Source organism: Myiozetetes cayanensis, unplaced genomic scaffold (assembly GCF_022539395.1).
Source record: "Myiozetetes cayanensis isolate MyiCay16 unplaced genomic scaffold, myiCay2020 scf12, whole genome shotgun sequence".
Lineage (NCBI taxonomy): Eukaryota > Metazoa > Chordata > Aves > Passeriformes > Tyrannidae > Myiozetetes > Myiozetetes cayanensis.
The window spans coordinates 16,071,719-16,090,780 of NW_026086826.1; the positions used below are offsets into that span (position 1 = coordinate 16,071,719).

Genomic DNA, 19,062 nt, shown 5'->3' on the forward strand with positions numbered 1-19,062 from the left:
CATTTTGAATAGAGTTCAGTTAAAAGGAGTCATTACTTAACTCTCTAAATTAAGATGTTATAACTCACAACTAATATCCATGGCTCCCTGCAATGGTCCTTTATCGAAATCAAGGAAGACCACTCTGGACATCCTTTTTTCCTAAGGAGAGAAAACAACCTGGTTAAACACAACCACTTTAATCTTCATATGTCACACTCTGAAGTAAGTCCAGCATTTCTATTATTTTTTCAATTCAACATTAAGATAGCTATCCACACAACTCAAAGCTAGCTACGGCCTCATGGAAATTCTTTGTTATTGTACTTGTTTTGTTTCAAAAAAAGGACAAAACAAATATTTGACATCCTTTTAGCTGGTAACAAACAAACCCTAATGTATGAGGACTTACTTTTGTAGATGAAAGTAATTCTATTTGGAGTAGAAATACAACAAAAAATAAGTCATCAAAAAAAGTTTCCTTTGGTACTCCATCACTGGACTAGCCAATTTAGAAATAAAGCAATGCTCATGTCAGAGGCATAATAAATGCTTAAAGCGCGTGAAATATTTTGTTGTATTATTTATCTATAACACACCTTTATGAAAATGTTCTAGTAGACACCCCAGTTTCTCATCTTCCCATTTCTTAGATTTCTGCATTTCTTTGCTGTTTTGAAATGGGTCATTTTCCACTGTAATAACGACTTCCAATAAGATCATATTCAAAGCTATCACCCTAAAATGGTGATAATGCACCACCCAGCAGGAGTCTTTACATCACGTACACAAGTTAGAAATGGGCAGTGCAAACATGCACTAAGAATCAGTAATGCAAAAGTCAATTAAAAGAAGTGAAACCTCCAACACAGGCATAACAGCTGACACACAACAGCTCCAACAACTTGACAACTCAATACTGTAGGCTTCATATAGTATCAGGCAGCAGAGTATAAAATCATTCACAAAAAGTTTTTAAGAAATTGAGTAGGTCAGTTTTGCCTGGAAGATGTGTGTTTTCCATGATTTATTATTGCAGAGGTAGACAAAAGTGTGCTCAATCAATTTGAAAGCCTGTATTAGCTTTTCTCAACAGGAAGCAACGTTGCTAACGAAGTGGTAAATTCAGTGTTAATGAGTGGCTTCACTGTTACCACCTCTGAGGTAAAACCTTCCACGTTCCAAGTTCCACCCATCTGTTCTGGTGTGAGGGGTTCAGAGGAAGAACAGACGCTTCCCATTTAAAGCAACTTCACTGGTACCCCCTGAACAGCAGGGAGGCAAACTGAGAATATTGTGCTGCTTGGAGACCACAATCCTCATTATCAGAGAGGCTCCTGAAAACTTCTCACAGGTTTACATGATGAAGACAAAACCATACTGATGCTAAATATTAGTGGTAAAGCTTAAGTTAAAAAGGTGGGTAGAACACCCTATGATCACCATTAAACACAGATTCTCTTCAGAGTTATCATGAGCAGTATCTAAAACATTACCCCATGCAATCCTGTAAGAGACTCCTTTCCATACTGTGTATTTATGGAGATTGTGAACTACTCCATATGGATCTGATTAGAAGTCTTCTATGGTAATAGAGCTGTCCCTACAGATCCAGTCTTTGAATCAAGCCTGAAACGCTTATCAATAATATCACTGCTACATTTTAATAATTTCCTGTTAATTACCACATTTTTTTCCATCTATCAGGATGGTACAGTTCACTATTTTTTGTGCATGAAAACGAGAAGAAAGTTAACAGCTTTAACAGTGTGGCATTAGAGAAAACATAGAAGATAAATTTTTAAATTACAGTAATTCAGTCCTGTGATGACACTGAGCCAAGGCGCAATACTTCAGTTACATTATCTACTCCATGTGTCCAAATTTATGCAGTAACAATGATAGGTACAACTAAAGACATAATGCCATGTTTTTGGAGGAAATGTTATCATCTAACTCATCCCTAGGGAAAAAAAGAAAAATCAATCATTGTAACTAAGATGTAAGCAATGTTACGCAGTATTTTTGTATGCTTCCATTACAGTTTTAAAATTATTGTTCTCTTTATCATATCAGGAATACAAAATTATTAATTCTGTCAAAATATACAACAATTAAAACTTAGTGTATTTGAAAAATTAAACACTGAGATAAAACTTTATATTTGCTGAAATAATGCTTCTCATATCCTCTACCAGGTACTACCTCAACTACATGGCTGAGGAAATTTTTATTTAAGCACATAGTGCAGTATACCTAGGAGATACATAAAAGTAAAAATGGTGTTTCTCAAAAAGCCTACACAAGCGTACACAATCCCAGGCTCATACCTTTGAAACACACTTTATCTAAACGGCTAGGCCAAATGGAATTATTTCAGTTAAGTCGAGAATGACTGTAGTGCACTTAACAGTGTTGTTCCTGATTTACATGATATGTTATTTATTATATAGAAATTATTTCATATTCAAAAGTAGAAAACAACCAATTATTTAGCCAACTAAGCCACATTCCACCACTATTACTTAAGTAATTAAAATTTACATAATTTAACATACCAGTTTTTAAAATCATAATGTGTTCTGCAGATATGACTGCCTGTGGCCAGATAGTCTAAGCATTAAAAAAGTATTAGGTCAGATCTATCTTCAAGCTGACAGATCATAATTTAAATGCCTTAAGGTGATCTTATTGTCTTAAAAATCTTGAACATCAGTATTTTTGCAAACTATCAGCACTTGCTATAACACCCTTACTACACTACATCTTGAGGTTACTACAGAAGAAATGAGGTGATAATTGCATATTAACATAATTATTTGGTAATCCCTCTGAGCAAGCTTCCTAGGTCACTCAGTAATTCAGATTAGATGCAACCTTCCTGTCATCAGATCTATGCTGTCCACTTTCTGTTCATTAATAATTCTTTCTGATAGGAATGTACTTAATTCCATTGTTCTATGTACATTATTAACTGTATTTATTACCAGTAGGTTTATGACCTTTCCAAGTTCTTATTTCATAACGACAACCTTTACTACAGAACAGGATCCCACATAAAAGTAAGAGCATTGCTTTGGTCAATTCTACAATGCCAGTTCATTAAAGCTTACACTCCAGTGCTATGTATACTATGCTGCTGCCCACTAGCAGTTGTAGGCAAGAGATTTGTCAGCCTCTATTGCAAACCCCATGTTATTTTATAGGGGTTTACAGATTTGAAAGCACACTGGAGCTGAAAAATTAAGATGGAAGAATTTGGTTGAGTTTCTGAAAAGCATGAAGTGCTTTTATCTGTTCTGATATCAAGTCTCTCATTAAATTCATAAATATGAGACAATGAGCTAAAAGCAAAGAGTGACTAGTATGCAGCACAAAAACTCAGAAGCCATCCCCTAAATGGATTTAATTTAATCAGCCTAGTTAAAGAAACTGAAGAAATACAGTGTCTTTCAGCAGTGTTGTAATGAAGGCAAAAATATACTTGTCCTGTGCTAAGTAACCCCTCGTAAATCAAGTTCTTTAAGCAGATATGTGAATAGCCAGGACACTCAAGGGATTATTCAAATATTCAAGAGACAGGAAAGGTGCTTCAGGTTTGCACCGTTCCCATTTAGATTTTTCTTCCAGACTTCATTATGTAAATATAGAAAACTAACAGAACCTATCATTTTATCAAACGTTCCAGTAATAAAGCTTTCTCAAGTGACAGATTATATTAAAGATGATAGAACCAAAGTCTCAGACTTTTAGGCAACAAACAGCAGACTAGAGAGAGGTTAAGTACATCATGGCACAGGACTAGAGAGGCATTTCCCTCCATTCTGACCCATTATGCAGTCTATGGCTTTAGCAACTTAATCATGGAAAACATCAAGCACAGAACTTCTGCCAAAAGTGAAATGTTTAAGCACCTTTGGGAAATGAAGGTTTGTACAGAGCAACACAGGAACTAATAGTGTATCAGCACAAACCAACCACATCTGGAGAAAAAAAAAAGGTGCAAATTTATTTAGAGGACAGCTGTACAATATTTTTGCCTCTTCCATACAGTAATGCGCACATTTTACACCTTCGGAGCTTTGGATGTTATCTAGCAATATGAATACCCAAAATCAATACATTGCAATACTTTGATCATTAGACCTATTACTTGGGTTTCCAGTTTATTTCTTCTTAAAAAGCTATCCTGATCCACCCTTCAGAATCACAAAGTCTGACAACTAGAGATTGAGTCAGTGACTCACCTTGCTTTTCTCTAGCTTCTGTGTTGGCAAATTAAGTTGCTGAAAATACATTCCTTTCTGCACAGCAGAAACAATAACTAGACTGCCTTAGCTTTGAAACCTACAAATTCACCTGAATACTCCTGTGTTTTTTTAAACTTCTGCAGTGAAGAGACAGCTTGTTTAATATGCACAACACCATCAATACTGCCCCTCCACACCTACTTTACATACACTACATAGTTATTAATCTAACTACAACATGAGGAGTTCCACTGAAAACTAGTTCTCTTCAACACAATTCAGATCCACAGCAGTTCATATACAAGCACAAACATTAGAAAACTCTCACAGCTAACAAGACTACCATATTAAAAATTTTTAAAGCAGTAAGAAACATTACTAATACGACATTTGTTTTATGCCTACAGAAATACAAAGTTACTGCCACCCACTGTATAACCTTTTGTTATACTGTTGAAGATTCACTGAGTGGAAAAAGCTGACCAAAGAGAAACTCTGAATTATAAAGGAGCCATAGCACAAAAATAGCCCATCTTCTTGATTGGGAACATCAAACTTGAACCACACTTTTCCAAAAAGTTTATTTTCCTGAAACTTAGTTCCTAATAAAATAACATCTTCAAAAGTTGCCTGTCAGAATAGTAAGTAAGTAAAGTAAAAGATTTCCCTAAAAATGTCAAAATTTCAGAAACTTGATTTCTAGTCTAAAACGTCTAAGAGTGGTATGTTAACATGTGAAGAGGAACTGAACACAACTTTAGAATGACTGTCTTACAATAAGAAATCAAGAGAACACCATTACTGCCACCGACCATTCTTAACCTTACTCCTCTAATATTGATTTGCTTGGGAAAATAAACCAGTTTGTCACAATGGGGGGCATCATGCTAAAATTCAATACTGAAATCAATAAAAATAAATGACAATACCATTTAAGTGTCACAAGAATCAGACCTGTCACTATAAAAATGTACTCTTCTAGTTTCAAGCACTCATGCAGCAGTTTAAGATGGTTTCATTGGTAGATGTTTTTCAAAATGAACTAGGTATTTCTAAAAGATGACTAGCCAGAACAAAAAACCCCAAGATGTTGAATCTGGTAACTTAAGAACAGTCACATATTGTGTGACTCCACAGCCTTCCATACCTTCCCCCAGCACATCCCAACACTGTTCATAGGGTTGTGTTCATATCCAGTTACTTGAAGCCCATGTTCCTGCAGCTCTCTAGTTTGGATTTTTAGTAATGTGATCTAGTTTGACCTGTACTGCCATTAGTTTCTACTAAAGATGAGAACTACAATCAAATATTGAATTGCCCTAAATGCAGACATACCTGGTAATAACTAGCAGCATTCCAGTAAGAGACACAGAAGAATGAAAAATACAGAATGCTCTGTGAAATACATACTATTTCTCTCCAAAACCATTCTCTTACTTTTACATACATAAATTCCCTTCCTTGATGCCATCTCACATGCTCACACATTCTTCCTCTCTAAAGAAACTAAATGTTTAAGAAAACATTTTTCATCTCTTTCATCACCATTACCTGTGTTTTTCAGTGAAAAGTATTCTTAAGCTTCAAGTATGGTCCCAAAAATTGCTTTTATCTAGACACAATACAATAATTTTATTAACCACCAGCATAAAAAAAAAACCCCAACAAACCAACAAAAAACCAGAAAGTTTTTTCTCATTACAGTCTATAAATAAAAGTCCTGTTCCTAATCCCTGTTGTAAGACATCTTTAACAGGCTGACAAAAAATTAAGGGTTGTCATCAATGGTACAAAGTGCAGTTGTCCAGGACCTAAAGCAGTACCCTGGGGTCAGTACCATGTCTCACACTGTTCAACATCTTCATTAATAAACAGGATGATGGGCCAGAAGGCACCCTCAGCAAGGCTGCTGAGAACACACGACAGAGCCACACCTGATGCACCACAGGGTTGTGCTGCCATTGAGATGGACCTCAATAGCTGGACAACAGAGTTGGACAAGAGCCCTGCAGGTCCCTTCCAACCTCAACTATTCTGTGATTCTATTTTAGTATACTTTGCCACACAGTATCCCAATTCTTGTTTACTTTAGTCCTTTATAGAATGCTCCGTGTGCTCACACTATCCACAATTTGCCAACTTCAAAATATCATCTATATAGGCATAAGACTATCTTAATTCAAAAAAAGTTTCCAATCACTAACTCTGAATTGATCTTTCTGACAGCTTAAGAAAATGACACAAAAACTATTAGGTATCCAAAAAAAGTGCATTCTCTCTATGCCAAGTTATGTAGAATATACTGACAGCAAATTTATAATTTGATGCCCCTCTTCCTTCTCTCTTCCAGTGATCATGTTTTATTGAGTTCTTTCAACAAATAATATTATCACCCTTAAATTTATCAACAAAGTTTGTAAGTCTCACCACATTTCCTATTCGTATTTCTACAATTTTAGACTTTACAGGATGAATCCCTCTTTTATGTCACCGTATTCTTAGATGCCTTCCTGATGTGTCACATCTCAGAGGGGTCTAAGGACACCTGGCTTCTCAGTGTCAGCTCTTTGGGCAATGCAGTAAAAATATTTCCTCCTCATAGAACTCACTGCCACTAGCAAAGCTCTGTCGTGTCTCCAGTCCTAGTAAGTGAGACATTTCACAGGAGATCATGTTTAGAAAAGTATCTGCACTCTTCCACACTTTAGTCTCACTACTACAGTCCTTACATGGGGCACAGTACTAATATTAGAGACCTGCTGACCATTGCAGAAGATTTTGGCTTGCAAAGAAGAGAAAGCAGTTTCAACATGCAGTCATATACTGTCAAATTACTGTGCTGTACATCGGAATTATGCTTTTCTTTGCAGCAAAGCCAGTTTAAATAACTGCTGCTTTCTTCCACTCCCCCAGGTTCCTTCTTTCACACTTTACCAACCATTTCATTATCCAGTTTAAAAGGCTGGGACCCAAACGCTGCTGAATCAGCACAACCGAGAGGCAGCAACTATGAGTAAGGGCACAGACTTTTACTAGCTTTGTTGACAGAAAAATCTACTGGGGAGTATTTTCCTAAAATTTATATGAATAAATAAAAAAGTGAAAATGCAGAGAATATTTCAGAAGGCAAAAAAGCAGTTTTGGCAGTCCTCCATTTAATGTTGCAGAATGCAATACTATAAAGAATACTACCATGAAGCAAATTTTATGCTCTAAAATTGCTTGAACTAAACTACTCAATCGAAGCAAAATGCTAGAAGTAAATGCTAAAATAATTCAACTGGGGAACATTAAATACATCTTCTGAGAATACTATTAACACAAGCAATTCTTTTAAATTACATATTAGACACGATAGCTAGATTTTCCATAGAGACATACAAATGCAAATCCTTCCAGTAGGCTAAATAAAAGTATTTTCATTTCTAAAATACAGAACTAACTTCTAGAAATTTTAAAACTAATCTACTCCCTGTTAACCTATAGCTTTACAGAATCAGTCACCTTATCTGCTTAGAAACAAGTCCTTTTGAAGCCAGGTACTGCCACCAAGTGGCAGTGAAATTCTGTATGCAAATCTAATTATTCCTCACATGTAGAGCATACAGAACTGGCAGTTGTCAGATATGAGCAGGGCTGTGCTAACTGAAAGACATTTAAAATCAAAGCAGAACCCACAGATTTTTCATTTCCAAATCTAAAACTGATTTTAAATTTAAAACAAAGGTTTTTCCTACCATTTGGTCTTTTTGTTCAGACACCTTTTGTGAGCAGATGGGTAAAGAACCCCTTCTTCCAGTACAAATAACATAGGTATCAATAAACCAAGTAATCATTAGGTTTTATTTTTTTTACGTAACTCTATGCAAATCCCCAGTGATTACAACTACATGGCCAAAGAGGTCTTACTTCCACCATAACCCCAAATTTCAGGAAAAAGTGAATTGAGTAACTGATGAGAAAGACCTCTTAAGGTATAAACATGCAGCTTGTTATCTGGATAAGCTACTCAATCTGCTTTCACTAGGAGGTAAAGATCTCAACCAGACTGGGAAAGATTTTTAGAAGTCAGGTATATTTGACTATTTTTACAGGAATACTTCTCAAGTTAATTAAACTATATTGTTAATTATCTGCATGAACTACTTGTGAAGCGTCAATCCAGCAGACCACAGATGAAAACTTGTATGACAACAACATGATGCTGTAAATGCATTTACAGTGCAACTTCCCTAAAGACAATATTAAGAACAATCTTATTGGGACAGATCTTTGAACATAACACATCTTTCAACTTTGGAACAATTCTGACCTTATTTCCTGTTATATTAAATACAAGTTGTCATTCTTTTTATCCAGCATGACCTGAAACACATATAGCAGTTTCTCATGATTTTTGCTTTTTTGGCTGAAAACCACTTGCTGTACCAATTTTAATGTTATCACAAATTTAAAATTTAAAATCTCCTGTTAATGAAGAGATATTTATTTTTTTAATTCCTAAAGCATGCCATTTTCCCCCAATTATAAAAAGACTACCTGAGACACACACTGTGCTTTTACTCATTTAATTTAGAACCTTAGAGTAACAAATTACATTAGTGATACTCATTCATTCTTACCAGCAAACTGACTCTCATCATCCTCTATGTTCTTTCAGTGATCAAGGATTAAAAAGCTAGTAAGATTCTAAGTAGTAGTACCAGGTAAGGCAAAAAGAACCATCTTGTACCTCTGCAGATTAAGAACAAAAAATTCTGTTGACTTGGAGAAAGTTATAATGCTTACTGATGAACATATGAAATCAGAGTTTTTAAAAGACCTAAACCTATATAACACATTGTACAGAACCAGAAAAACACAAGTGAGAAGAAATGCTCGCGTCACCCCACTCATAACTGGTGTTTGTTTCTTTATTTTTTTAATTAAAAAAACCCCAAACAACACAAAACACCAGAAGTGATTTAATGGCAGAAAGCACAACTTCATATTACCTGGATAATATGAACAAGATTAAAATTATATGAGATTCCTGTCTGAACCAAAGAAACACAAATCCCACTAAAATCTATCCTGTGCAGAATTCTGTATATAACCTATAATTAAAATGCTTAAAATATGACCTCACTTTACACACTAGTACAGGGAAATTCAGCACAAGCATCTACCTTGTGCTACCTTTTCTGCTACACAGAAGTGCAGCCCGTTGTACTGTTAACACATTGAGACCAAGCTTATTTTTTCCTCATTCCCCTCCTTGTTTAACACAAACAGGTCCTCCTGTGGAGCTCAGAAAATGCAGTCCGTAAATCCGAAAATTTAAGAAAAAAATACTACAGTTATCCCAATAAGGTACACTAACTGCTTGTAAAACGTATCTTATACCTGTGTGTTTTTAACTAGGAACAGATTTATTTCCAAAAGTCAGGACATTATACCTTTTATTTTTGCCTTAAGAAAGTGAATGATTCGAAATCACAAGAACAAAAGTCCAAACCCTTTACCGAAAAAATAAACCTACATGGAAAGCACACTAGCAGAAGTCATTAGGAAATGCATTCTGGTCAAATGTTCAAGAAAAATGTTTGAGCAAATAATCAAATCACATTTTCAGTTACTGCTTTAAAAGATGTACCCTAACACAAAAGGACAAGTCTACACTGAGCTGTGGGAGTTAAGTTTATTGTTTAGAAGTCTACGAGATGCTGCAGCCACTGCATCCATGAGTGGAGGCAGAAGAGAGGCAGCTGGGAAATGCAGGTTGTTCTTGAAAATGAACTCTTGCAGTCATCTCTGCTGCCCTTCTCTGAACAGTCTCCAGCTCTGCTATTTTTCAGTCACAGAGCTGGACCACTACTCAAAAAGCAATATATATTGCAATGCAGCTACAGTACACCACAAATTTGTGTAACTGGATCTGTTTTTTGTTTTGTTCCCAAATAAAGTGTAATATTTTCACTGATTTACTGACTATTCAGTTGTCATTGGTACAGAACTGTCAGAACCTCAAGATCTCCTCTAAGCAATAACAACACTGATCTAACATCATTACACTGTTTCTATGTATTCTTTTACACATTTTTCCTGTCTCCTTGTTATGTATGCAAGAGTACAGGCTTTCTCCTCAGAGACCAGCTGTTTTCTACTATACACAGCCAAACATAATTAAGTCAAAAGGTCTTTGGAGTTTCATTCAGACCTTATGCTTCAAGAACAGAGTCAGTTATTTATATATTAGACTTTTCAACTAATTTTTCTGTATTTAAACCAGTTATTAGACAATACACAAATTAAGAAGAGACAGAACAGAAACTTTAAGCCTTAAGTAATGAAAGCATGCATTAGAAGGCACAGGTAACAGTTTCAATCTTACTATCAATTTAAGTCCCCTTTGTAGCCATGACTCTTACTTTACAGTCATCCTCAGATAAAGTATCTTCTTTTGCAGAATTATCTTTATTCCTTTTCTCAAAGCAGCACATTTTAGAAACCAGCAAAGTCAGGCTAAGGCAGTAAGCTCTGTGCTTAAGTGTATGCATAATACAGCAGCAGAGCTTATTTTTAATTGTTCACAGTTCAGAAGACAATTCATAATCAAAGTCCTAAATCAGTTATACATTATACAAAGGATCAATACTCAGAGTTATTTTAAATTCCCCACAAAGCATTCTGCTATAATCAGTATTTTAAAGTTGACAGCAATAGCTCTAAACAAGTCTTAGCAGAAAAGATACAAACAAAACAGCTCCTGTCTATTTTAAAACTTACATACTACAATTTTAAAGCTATATTAATACATATTATTTGGAGATTATAAATGAGGAACAAGCTCATTTAAGCAAACAGGGTCTCCCTCTCACCTCTTCAAAATATCAGATCACTGCAAGCAGGTACATTCTGAGATGGAATATTAGTCAAATAGCAAGAAGAAAACTTGAGAAGCCAACTTCTGTTTGTTATGGCAGCCTCTGTACCAGAGTCCATCATGCCCTGTCTCCCAAGCAGAGTAATCTACTGAACTGGGGAGACTTACCTAAAGATACTCTTGAAAGACTCAAAACAGATTAAAGGAAATTGCTCTCTGTTAAATGTTTCACATAATCATATGGAAAATTTAATTTAAACAGACTAATACAGTTCAAATTATTCCTGAAGTAGAGTATCAAGTAAGTGGTAAAGGAAAAATTTGGGCTTATCTAAATTCTTATTCTCAGAATAACAGAGGAGGGGCGTGGTGGAAAGGAGGAGAAATGCCAAAGTTACAGAAAATTTCTCCTAGACGGACACTTTGCAATTGCAAATGAACATTTCAGTTCTACTCCCAAATGGGTTCCTAAAGAGAAAAAGGGGAAAAAAAATTCCAGAAAACAGAATATCGTTATTAAAAATTTGAAATGCTATTCTGACAGCTGGTCAAATTTCCCAGAGTTATTTATTAATACAGTAAGTTCAAGTTTAACATGCTGCTTTGACAATGCAAAGTACACTTTCAGTATTTTGAAACCAGGTGGATAATATGTAGAGAATGAAATTAATTTAAAGTACTCATAATTTTGGCTCTCAACAGCTAGTTGAACACTTGATAGCTTTTTGACTATAATAACTTACAGAAGAAAAGTGTAATTATCATAATATTAAATAATAAGGGGGGGATCTTTTGCTCCTATTTTAGTCTCGTAGAAGTAACACTAGATTCATAAATTCCAGTAATCAAGATATAAATTTCAAGAGAATTTTCACTGACCACTTTTCTGCAGGTTCAGCAGTATATGCTAATGGTATTTGGGGAAAAAAACCCGCCAACAAAAAACTTATACTCACCTTTGCTTGTCTGATTTACATTATGCTGTAAGATCCACTTCCACAATAAAACAAATCTGCAAAATAAAAGAAGAACTTACTGTACAGCTGCCATTTTCTGCTTGTGTCCTAGATTATCAGACAAGACAGGCGAAGCAGAGAGAAGAAATCCACAGCCACAAAAGTATTCCATGTTTTTGTCTCAGGGTAAAAATAACAAAATTCCAGTCATCTCTGAAATACACATGTAATTTGCAAGTAACACAGATGCTGGTATTTTAATTAAAAAATCCACTAAGAAATCATGAGTCAAACAAGGAGAAAAAAGTTGCATGGCAAGAAAAACTGCTGCATTTTCTGCTAGTGCCTTCAAAGTCACCTATCTTGTGCTCCCTTGAACGAGGAAGAATGCACAGAAAGGAAATGGTTACAAATGAAAGCTTTTTGCAAAAATGATCAACATAGCTACGGTTAAGTGCTGAAAGGCTTCAAGCCTGGGCCTTGCTAATTCCTCACCTTTTCTAGGGCACAGTCATGTTATTATTCTAAGGCTAGCTGGTCCATTTTAAAATCATAACTTGTTTGCCTTCGTGAATGCTGATTAATGTCAGATGAAATAAATGCTCTATTTTACTCATGGATCTTTCAAACTATACAAGGGAATTTTTCACTTCCTATTTGGAGATACCAGACTATATAACACTTGGAAGAGACTCTGAAAGTCATTGAAATCTGCACAAAAACAAGAATGGATTTGGGTACAGTATCTCTACAGAATTGGGTCTACTTCCAGTGAAGACACAACAACTAGCACACACCTTCACAGAAAGGGTTGGTTATTCGTATCTAGACCAAACTAATGCTCAGTCACCATCAAAATTAACTCTGAACAAGATACCTGTCCCCCACATACTGGCTAGGATTCCTTCCCTCATTTTGTTCACATACAGCTTATTGATTTTGAGTTCCCCAGTCAGACTGCAACCGTCTCAAAGCCACTTGCCTAAATTACAAAGACAGAGTAAGGGAGGACACACCTTTCAAAGAAGTTTGGCTGGGCAATACAAAGCAACAGAAGATAAGTATTTGAGCTCCTTTCCTAGTCCCAGGATCATTTCCTTAGTATCACATTAAACATTATGCAGCCTTAAGCATGAATGTTATTCAATGCATTATGTGCTCATTTCTCAAATAAGATTTATTACAGAAAAAACCCACAATTATTTAGTTAGGTTTTAGGGTTGTATTCATTCATCTAGAGAAGCAAAAGTGTTATTTTCAAACAGCGGTGGAGCTCTTCTGTAAGTTACAGAAGGTAAATGTGAAGCTACAGTTAAAAATGCCCACAAAAATAAAAGCCTTTATGTACAAAGAGCCAAATTAACATTCAAAAAATGAGAAAGAAGGTCTCTGCAGGCTTTACATTATCAAACATCACGATCAGCACTAAACCAGACATCTCAGTAAACCTATGCACTTTGGCTGGGCAGTGACAAATCCCAGCCTAACACTTCTCTCACTGAAAAATTACACCATTGACTCTGCCCTTGTGCCAAATGCCTTCAACACATACATCTTCTAAATACTGCAATTAACTAAACACTACCAATAACTCAGAATTAACTCCCCTTTTCAATCCCTCTGGTGTTCAAAGCTCCACCCCATGAGAGATAGTACTTGCAGTGCTACAGTCACGCAGACATCTTGATGAAGGTAATGCAATCCACAAGACATCGGATTTTAGCCCAAACTATCGATAGCACTGAGACTGTACAAAGCTACCCGACCTATCGCACTTAACCAGCACTCACCTCTCAAAGGTCCGTCTGCTGTCAAAGAAGATTCCTCTCACTCCAATACAAACAATCAAACTCTAACACCTACTATTCATTTCAAGGGTGATGACATTTGAAATAAATCAGTGCCTGACATTCCCTACCAGCAGATGCAAGACAGGTAGTTCTCCAAAAACTCCTTAGGGAAAGGCAAAGATTTCAACATCACAAATGCTCTGGCTCAAATTTTCCTGTCTTAATTCTCATTATCAGAAAAAGAAGTGAGAATGAAAGTTACTCTCCCTCACCAGGTAATACAGCATCAAAAGGGATGCAGAACTGGGTAAGAAATGTATTTACAGAACATTCACCTCACTATGCAAAGAGTGAAAGGGCACAAGCACTGCTTTAAAATGGTCAGGCTTCTAAGAAGCTGCCTGTTCTGATAAGGGCAGCAAACAGGAAATGGAAGAAAACTGCAATAGTGGAGATGGGCACAAGCTCAAGTGCACCCCCAATGCTACTAAACAAGAAAAGATGTACTGAAAGCTCTTTTTGCTATAATGAAGTATCTCCTATTAACCTGCCCTCTCTCTGGGAAAAAACGCTAGAGAAACACTAGAATGCAAAGGCGTACAATGACTAAATAAAATTTGTTGTAATCCCGCCAAGAGCTTGGATCTGTTTATCTACTACCTAGCCCTTATTTCCTAACAGATCTGCAATAACGGACATTTCTACATCTATCTGAGAGAAGACACTTTAACCATCCTTAACTATCACCTTCTCCTGGAACAGTTGCAGCCAGGGACATAATTCAGAGGAGTTTTTTAGGTGGTTTGTTTGAAGTTTTTGTTGCTGTTGTTGTTGTGTGTGCGTGTGTGGGAGGGGTTGTTGTTGTTTGTATTGTTGTGTTGTTTTTTAAAAGACTCATAATTTAATATAAAACTAGCTTTTGCCCCTATAGCTGATTATGCTTATGTGGGAAGGATAAAAGAGGAAAAAACAAAGGTTAGAATGACTATATTATACAAACTACTTTTGTTGGTATAAACTGTGGCTAAACAGTCCATTCCACCAGTTTGACATAAAAACACAGTAAAAGGCTGGCAACTGTAGTCTTGAATTTGAGAAATTTGAAAATTTGATTAGTTAGTCAGGAGTGGCATTTACATTTATTGGGATATGGCCATCCCACCATTAAAATCTGCTAAATTCAAAAGAAGGGGGTGGGGTGCAGAAGAAATCTCATTCTAATACCTGATGCAGTTCTGGAAAACATCTACAATCTTACAGAAATCCAATAATCCTAAATATCAGTGTGAGAAAAAAACAGCCAGCAGAGAGCAGAGATTACGCTAAGAAAAGTCTATTACAGGAAACACAGAAAAAGCTCCAGCCAAAACTGTACACACAAGCATCAGGAATAAAGTAATTTCATAAGAGAACTGAAAAAGCAAAAACTTCACTGATAAGAGTCTCCTACAACAGTTAATACAGTGAAAAGCTCTTGAAAGGCAAGCCTATACTACCATCTTCCTAACAACTAGTCAGCAATGACCTTGGCTGTACTGAATGTAGTTGCCTGCTTTCTGTTTGCAGAAGGTGCTTTGATTGTCTTTGATTCCTATTTAAAAAGTATGAAAATAACTTACTCTATATTCAGTACCCACAAATACCTAGAACTAACATTCAGTGTAGATTAAATAATCACTTGAATTTAAACATGAGGTTTTTAAAATCACAAAATTAATTCCCTTTGAGAATTTGTAAAACCTCTCAATCTATGCTATTCCAACTGTAGTTTAACCAAATGAATCATAAATGCCACCATAAAATTTACTAAAATTAAATTTTTAAAGGAAAAATAATAATAATTACTGTTCTTACAATAGTTAATGACAAACGATATTTAAGAGCAGGTACTCTACTGAAGCCTGAATTATCCAGAAGTCAAATTAAACAAAAGCTTAACACTTTATAACGTGAAGAGACAAAATTTAAGTCTTTTTACTGGAGATGCTTCTGACTTCAAAGAATCTGCAGTAACTGAACAAAAGCAAGCAAGCAAGGGACTGCAAGAGAGAAGACTGCCTCCTGCATTTTGAATCTCCTGCCAGATTTTGAGAATTATCTGAAAAACAGTTCAAAGAAGTTACAGTTCTTCCTTTGTCTGTTCATCACAGTAAAAGCCACACGCACAGTTCCCAAAGCTGTGGTAGGGCTTTCACGTGGAAGTGCTGAAATCTCTCATTTTTCTAATCGTACAAAGTTTTGCTTTTTGACAACAACCCGTATGGGACGGTGAAGCACTTCAAGGAAATGTGTGACAGCATAGGAAATGAACACAACTGATCATACCTCAGACTGGGAAGATGTTTCAGTCCAAACAAAATTACAAGTAGTTGAATGCAACATTAATAGGAGTATCACAGTAGGGAAAAAAGAAGTGAGAGTGAGTAGCCCAATTGGAAAAAAACCCAGAACCTGTGTTTACAGCATCAATTAGGTCAAACAACAAGACTTTATTATTACTTCAAAAATCTACATTACATAAAGAAAAAAAATTGAAAATACATCAGAGGGAAAAGTATTCCGGGTACACAGGGGTTTGGACTAACAAAATATATTGCCTGAAATGGTTACTTTTCCACTCCGTGACTGAACAGGTCAGAAGCAAACATTAAAAATGTACACAACAGGCACACAATAAAGATGCAAAGATGTCTACAGAGAAGCAAGGGAAACGAACATAATTTACCAGCTGCTTTGAGTGTACATTATACAGTAAGCAAATATGTAACAATCAACATACCAAAAAAAGCATACAAGTACTAAACTGAAGCATCAGTTTAAAGATGGGAGTTTTCAAGGCCTTAAGAGAAAATACTAATATGTTGTTTCTAAAGGTTACTTTCTAAGCATCATTGATATTTAATAAAGAAGTTTACAGTCCATCAATATCCAACTAAATTGAATGGTATTCTATAAAATGAAATTTACCATAAGCAATAAGCTGTTGAAAAATAATTCATCTTCTTTGTAATTTCTCTACCTGTTAGAGCTACAGATCAACATACCACTCACATAATAAACACCTGCAATTTTCAATCACCCTTCAGCCTATTTATCTTGACCACACAAACTAGCTGTTTTCTGCACTTATATACCATAAATGTAACAGCTTTTCTCAAACAGGGAAAGCTTAAAGCACAAAATGACATCATCTCTCCATTCCACTCCAAAGTACTAATGGCACTGTACATATCCTTGGCATCATCCTTGACACTGAACACTTTCATTATGCTGTCTGCAAAATCTTGTCAATACATTATCCGTGCAGGAACTGCCTCTACCCTTCAGTTACAGAATCACTCTCTGCTCCAGTCTGCATTTTTATACATATATATGTGTATATGCGTGTATATATATGTGTGTGTGTATTTCTACACCATATCATATAAGCTTTACATAAACCACCTCAAAATACAGTGACATACCCTCTAACTATAAGCACTGCACAAAAGCGCTCCACAAGACTGTCAGTTACATGTAAACTTGCCTACCTCGCAATAAAATTGATTATGGTTCCTCCAAGTTTGTACACCCTACTTTTCAGCTGGAAATAATTAATTGGAAATACAAAACAGGAAAGCTTTATCACTTTTCTCATCACAATGCTTTTCTAAGGAACCAACAGCCTTAATTAAAAAAAAAAAAAAAAGGCAAGTTTTAAGAAATATCTGAGCAGCTCATTTTTAGAAAAAAGCCTCTTATAGTTCAAGGTTTGTTTTTAAAATACCCAACTACACAGTGGTGTTAGACATTTATAGTGTTGTCCTCTCTCTTCTCCAAAACTATAGAATTTTAACAAAAGTATATTTAACAAATGTGTATATGGCACATATTCCTGTAAATAATTTATCAGCTCCACCTCTACTGAATGAATCCAGTGCCTTTTCAGTTGGGAAGTCTGACAGAGAACTTCACCAAAACCTCCTAAAAGCCAAAAAAACGACAGTAAAATGAGATCTTCTTTAGGTATGGGACATCTTACACATATGGGACTTCGATGAAAAGCAGATACAGTTTATTGTCAGTCCATACCAGCCACCAGTCTGCCACCTGTAGAATCCTAACAGACACAGAATCGCATCAATTGATCTTAAAACATTCACTGAACTTGACATACCCCTTTCCTGATGCACTGCACTACTCTGAAATTCCTCAGTGTAACTGCACTATATAACAGAAAACCTGCAAAAAGTTTACTACACAATGCATACACTTACACCCTTATGAAATAAAATAGAGTTCCCAAGTAGATTCCACTCTATAGTCTGATCCTTACTTATAAACCTTCAAATAGGGTGTAGGTTGAGAATATTTATTTCAATCCCAAAATACAGAAATATCTTTAAAAAAAAAACTATCCTGCATGCAGAAAAACACATAAAGGGCTTAGTTTCAGAAAGCCAGAATTATGTTACCAGATTCCACCTATTTTGTTAAACAGTATCTCTAGATTGGGTTTTTTCCCCTGCAAGTTGTTTTGTAAGGACATTTAGATTCATTATTAAAATTTAAAACCATCAACCAACTTTTTGGTGTAGACAAAGCAGTAATGAGATTCTAAAAAATATTTACTAGAAATTAGTTTCTCTAATAAAAAGATTGGCATTCTAAAATAAGAAGCCTTATGATATCCATTAATATCTAAATGGATGAAAATATCTGTTTCCATTAAGGCCACTTTAACTTAAAAGCGGTATCTCACACAACATTTCTAACAGTAGTTAAAGCAGCATATTAATAATCAAGCCATGTTGTTACTGTAGCAACAATGATTTCTGGTAGCCATTTTCTTTTCAGCTTTAACACTGTTCCAAAGTCAACAGCCCTTACTGCAACCTGTGTATAAAACCCAAAGGCAGCAAAGTGCTCAGCACTTTCTCTGGCTACGCTCCTCGGATACCTCCCTCCAGACCGTCTTCAGCCCAGTGTACTCACCCATCAGTATTTCCTAAAGCTGGTCTTGACACAATTTCAGTTTACACTAATGAAAACAGAACAGTACGGCAGCTTGCTTTTCAGAAAAACCCAAACAACCAAACTCTACAACCAAACTTTCCATTTGGGAGACCAGCCAGTCTGCAGGGTACTGAAGAGGAGAGCAGTGCTGCAGTTCATCATTATAACCTGCAGGTGCTCAGAATCCAGCCTAATACAAGATCACCCGGCCACAGGCTCAGCCTCGG

The 19,062-nt window shown here is 35.8% G+C and overlaps 1 protein-coding gene across 8 annotated transcripts in view; it reads right to left on the reverse strand.

Moving 5' to 3' along the window:
- The window catches only part of ZNF644 (zinc finger protein 644), a 74,219-nt gene that overhangs the window by 19,835 nt on the left and 35,322 nt on the right, over positions 1-19,062 (reverse strand). For 6 of the 8 annotated variants that reach the window (XM_050307270.1, XM_050307275.1, XM_050307268.1 and 3 more), the window contains exons 2-3: positions 12,051-12,106; positions 69-141 (exon numbers count right to left, since the gene is read on the reverse strand). The gene's annotated coding sequence lies outside the window, so the exon portion shown is untranslated. Of the gene's footprint in view, positions 1-41; positions 142-8,851; positions 8,942-12,050; positions 12,107-19,062 lie in introns of those variants that run through there. The other 2 variants (XM_050307273.1, XM_050307274.1) reach the window with 2 other exon arrangements.